General features: G+C 36.2%; 1 long non-coding RNA gene across 1 annotated transcript; it reads right to left on the bottom strand.

Moving 5' to 3' along the window:
* Positions 1–1,538: 1,538 nt before the first annotated feature.
* On the bottom strand, positions 1,539–2,089 carry LOC114544783. The gene is made up of 3 exons (XR_003690566.1): positions 2,078–2,089; positions 1,866–1,951; positions 1,539–1,656 (listed from the first exon to the last, which is right to left on the bottom strand). It is a non-coding gene; the product is annotated as an uncharacterized LOC114544783 (long non-coding RNA).
* Between the last annotated feature and the right edge of the window lie 3,388 nt (positions 2,090–5,477).

Genomic DNA, 5,477 nt, shown 5'->3' with positions numbered 1-5,477 from the left:
GCAACATCAAATTATGCCTGTGCTTGGTGTAAATTACACAAAGATGAGAGGTGGAGAATGGATCAACATTACACTCACTTTAACAAACCTGAATTGTCCAGGTCTTTGGAAGAAATGCATGCTATGTGCACAAAGTCAAAAGATAACTATTGTTGTAATCAGCCGCCATTGTTTAACATTGATCTTGACCATGTTGTACCAGATGAGCTGCACTTGCTACTTGTGTGACGGATATTCTTACTGAAAACTTGGTGCTGGAGTGCATTGATTGGGACAAAGAGGAAGAGATTGACTGTCCAAGAGGTTCAGTTCGTAAAGTTCACCTGGAGAAGCTAATCCAGACAGTTAGATCTTGTGGTGTATCTTTTGATGTGTGGGAAAAGAGGGATGCTGATGGGAAATCAAGTGGCCATCATGATTGGACCAGCTTGCTGGGGTCAGATAAGAAGCGTCTTCTGGAAGAGTTACCTCAAAAGATGGCTGGGATTTTGCGTCCAGAGACTGTTGATGACATTATAACAATATGGAAAGGTTTTGACGAGCTATATAAGGTAATAACTAACTGGAGCCCAGATGAAAATCCAACAGAATTATGGATAATGGCTAAGGACTGGGTAAAATGTTTCCTTTCAATGAATGGTAAGAGGGAGGGCTATGAGAGAAAAAGGATAACCCCCTATATGCACATCATGGTACAGCACTTCCCAAGGTTTTTAGAGCTTTATGGGTCAGTGAAGATCTTTACAGGACAGGGGGTGGAAAAGAATAATGATGTTGCTCGGAATATAGTTTTGCGAAAGTCAAACAAATGGGACTCGGCATGCGATGTACTTCGACATGAGAAAAGGCAATGGGAACTGCAGGATTGTGAAAGGAAACCTAGAGCTTACACTCAAAATAATGAGTTGTATTGGGAGAGTGGGATCAGAGAAAGCAGGCAAAAAAGAAAACGAGTAAGTGCAAGTCAGCAATTAAATCAAGATGGTAACCTATCTAACCAGTCAAATGAGTGTGTGCCCAGTGTATTCAGTACTACCCATGACACCATCCCTACCAGTAGCGGCAGTGTGGATTATTCCAGATTAACAATTAAGGAATTAAGGCAAGAATTGAAAAGGCGTAATGCAAAAGGATATAGCAGAAAGAGTAAAGCAGAACTTATCAAACAATTAACTGAAATGTAAAAATAACTGTATATAACAAACCATATATAAAACTTAAAATAATAGTATATTTAATCTACTGTAGGAACTGTAACAGATTGTCGTACAAAATCAATTGATAATTTTTCAATTAACATCTGCCGACTTTCCTGAAGTGTTCCACTAGCCATGCTAAAACTTTTCGGTGACTTCTTTAAAAATGCCCTCACTTTAACAGGGTATTTTATTGCTACTCCATCACCAATCCTATCTAAAACTACATCCCAATTGTCTACAAACTCACATCTAATAAAATCGTTTTTTTCTAATAATAAATACTTGTTGTCCCTTGATTGTCTTCCCTTCATAAAATAAATATCTAAAAACATCATGCTCAAAATCTAAAATTAACTTGTTCCTGTTCTTTGACTTTAACTTTGTTGTCAGAGCCACCTGTAGAAAGTCGAGATTCCTACATAATCTCTCAGGTGGAATACATGGCTTGTTATAACTCCTGAAAAAGAAAATATCAAGTACACATTTAAGAATTTAATGTAGTGTACATGTTTCCAATTTGACAATTGTTAAGCAGCTTTGCATTATCAGTTATGCATCAATTGCAGCACATCAACTCATTCAAACATGCAGAGAGTGCACAAACATTGATAAGAAACATTACACATTATAATGTACTGAATTTAATAATACTCAGTCACAAAATACCTTATGAGATCAGCAGTTAAATTATCTTCCTCTTCCCATGTATTTTGGAAGGCACTATATCCTTTCCATTTTACCAAGTATTCCGTCTGTGAAAGAAATAATCAAAAAATGTTATTCAACGGGATTTAGAATCAGCTGCCGCTGTAAAATACTATTAAATACACGATTTCAAATGCATGTATATAAAATATAAATTCATTAACATTTCCTACCGTATTTCGCACTCTTCTTTGAAACCAATCTCTCTACTGGATAAAACTCACGAGAAGCCTTCCTTTTCCTTGATTTGAGAGATTTAGAGCCTCCCCAAAGTAAATCTCCCGAAGATGCATTGTGCATTTGAACGTAAATCCCTCGTTATTTGCATATTCGCGCAAGCCACCCGCCATCTTTATGAATATTAATTAGAAAGACATGACGTATCTCAAAATCTCCGAGCCAACAAGCAAAACTGCTGAATTTATGAAACTGCGCGCCAGACCGCTGACTGTCACGAATTTCTGGCCATGCCCTATTAAAATCTATATAGCTTTTGTTTCAATTTGAATGCCTTATTATTATGCCAATTCATGGGTCTTAAAATGTAAAGAGAGAAACTCATGATCAATTTGAATGTCTCAACCTAATTACTATGCTATTTATCAGTGCATGATAGGTATTTAAATTCGAACTGAAGGTTCATTTCAATAGAGAGTACTTTTTTAATTGTACTGTATTTCCCACCAACTGTCTGTATAAGGTGTTATCAAGTTATTAAGGGAAGGGATTTAAAAATAGTTTAGCTGTAACACTTAAAATTCTTGTAACTCATTGATACTGTTAACTTATTTCATACATGCAATCATACAACATACTTACCATGTTTATTCTGTGGCGCCGTCTCTCTCTTTGTTTAATTTTCTTGTGTTCGCCATTGTTGATTGCTGTTTGCTCACGCCGTTTGGTGTTGAAATGCGCTTTCATGGCCTCTATAGACATAAGGATATATTATGTATAGTACATATTACAACTGGTTAAATATGAAAACAGTAAATTCATATATGGCAGCCTCTTCATCTTAAAGTAATATAATTTGACATTTAAATAGGAAAGGTTAGGTGCAACAATAGTGCAGTTGGTAATTGTCATTTGATCCATATGTCGGGAAACTTGAAGTTACATTTCACTCACTTTCAATAAGGCGATCTGGGTGATTACTGTGCTCTTGCAAACCTTTCAGGTCACGCAAAACGAGCTTATTAACATCTTCATTTGCTGGAGATCTGAAACTGTAAGACAGTTTGAGGTTATGAAATAACTTTAGACATTATGTGCTACAGTGTAATTTGCCAAGAGGTCTAGAACTATCATAAAATAGTTAATATAATCTTTTATGATAATTTCTCCCAAAATCTAATTTTTAAATTGAATGATGACCAGACAAGGGTTAAGATTTTTCACACATGATCATGATAATACAATCAATACAGTCATCAAGAGTGGTGTCAGGTGGCCTTGGGCATGACCTTTTTGACTGTTGTGCCCTTGTTCATACCAGGTTTCTTAGCTCACAGGCATGTAACATACAAAGAATTGCTGCAACATCAAGCTGCTAGTAGAATTTTGTTCTTACATGTAAACATTTAATATTGTATACACCCACTCCCAGAGATGAATATTGCTTTATTTCTTTATTTTTATTCCCATTTAAGATTGTCAATTCATGCAAAGTGAACATGCAAGATTAGACATTTGTGTCTAGCTGTTTAATTGCCCATGATTTAGAATAGTCACTAATTCTGCCCATCTGTATTAGTATATTCTGCTGATTTACAATTGTGTATCATGAAAATTTGATTTGTAGATAAAATGTAGTATATATGTAATATGGTATACTCAAATTAATTTTTTTCATCAGATTTGGATCATAGATTGGTGTATTTCGCTGTAATTAAAAATCAATACTGTTGTTTAAAATCCCATTTCTCTTCTTTGTTTTTTACAGCTATTCGCACATTTCGCTGAATTCAAGAGATGGAAACTGAACTTAACTAAAGCACTTGTCAGGTATGTGTAATATATAAATATATATATAATTGTAATATATATGTAATATATAAATATATACAATTGATCCTGTGTTATATCTTGAAAGCCCAGGGCTGGTTGTAGGAAGATGAATAGCACTATCCACCGAAAAGTGATTTAATCAAGGTCTACATACAAAAAATACATGCATATTTAAAGTGATTTAAAACCACTGGCAGATTTAGCACTACCCAGCTTAAAATTATTGATTATACCAGAGGGTCTGGATGGGGTGTAGAGTTAAGTGTTAAAAGCACAAATTTCTTAAATGTTAAATGTTAAAATAGCAAAAAAATGAGTGTTAAGTGTCATGTGAAATTGTGCAGTTAAGAGTTAAAATACTTAAGACACTTCAATTATATTGGGTAAAATACTGGTAAAAGTAAAAAGACTAAAAAGGAAAGTCGGAAATGTGCCAAAGTCGTCAAATGACCAGCGATTGGGGGTCATTGGTGACATTGGGGGACGTTTGTGCAGCCGCGTGTGTGGTGGAGCGCGTTGCGTGTGGGCCACACGAAGGGTTAACCTCGTTGCCAGACTCCCCGCGGCTCAATACTGCATCAGATGTAAAGTAGGGCTCAAAGACAAAAGTCAAAATGGCATCGTTGTGCACCTCTTCCGACTCTTCTGACTCTTCTGGTCCTTCTGGCTTTGGAATTGTCCGAGTTTTGCTAAGCTTTTTCAGGAACGGAGAGTCTGAAGCATTGAAAGGCATAGAAATCGACTGCCTGTCGAACTGGAAAAACAACGTGAGCTTAACGCATTTAGGAAACACTTGGTTGAGTTTACTGGAATAAACGAACAGTGTAAGGCAAACGGGATGCCATTCTTCGATCTGAAATTGTTCAGATTGTCTCGCAATCGAAGTGGAAAAGCAGAGAATTATCATATTGCTACTAATCAGCAGTGGTTGATGGAAGCCCCAATGCTTCTTTCAGATGAATCATCTGAGTTAAATGGTGAGTGATAAATTATAGGACTTCGACTCAGTTTTAGATAGATCATTTTAGATGGGACAATGGGTGGATCAGATGGGTAGATCCCATCATTTTCATTTGAGTATTGAGTCATCTGAAGAGTGGTTTGTTGTTTTTGATGTTTCTTTGTAATATAATTAAGGGAATGTTTTGTTTTATTCAGTCCATGTGATCCAGAAAGTCACCAGTTGGTCTGATTGTAATATTATGATAGTACCAGACCCGACAACCTCGACAAGTAAGGCTGGTCCTCTAAGTAAGTCAACAACAGAAACAAATGTCAGGAACATAACATCAACAAGTACTAAAACTAAAAGAAAACATGGAACTGAACCAGTGGAAGGTGGTGAGAGGTCTGTGAGGAAGAAAAGGCAAGAGTGCAAAGAAGATAAGGAGCTTTCCCATAATTTATTTCTTGACCGTTCAGCCAAGCGAAATGAGAGACAAGATGCCGAGTTGACAGATCTCCAACAAGGTAATTATCATTTTAGATGTTCTATACAGCAAGTTAGAAGTTACATTTTTTGTAACTGTATGTCACAAAATGACACATTATTGTCGGATCGTC

Source organism: Dendronephthya gigantea, unplaced genomic scaffold (assembly GCF_004324835.1).
Source record: "Dendronephthya gigantea isolate DGI-Jeju-01 unplaced genomic scaffold, DenGig_1.0 000941F, whole genome shotgun sequence".
NCBI lineage: Eukaryota > Metazoa > Cnidaria > Anthozoa > Malacalcyonacea > Nephtheidae > Dendronephthya > Dendronephthya gigantea.
Note: the sequence above shows the minus strand (reverse complement) of the source record. Positions and strands in the feature narration are given on the sequence as shown.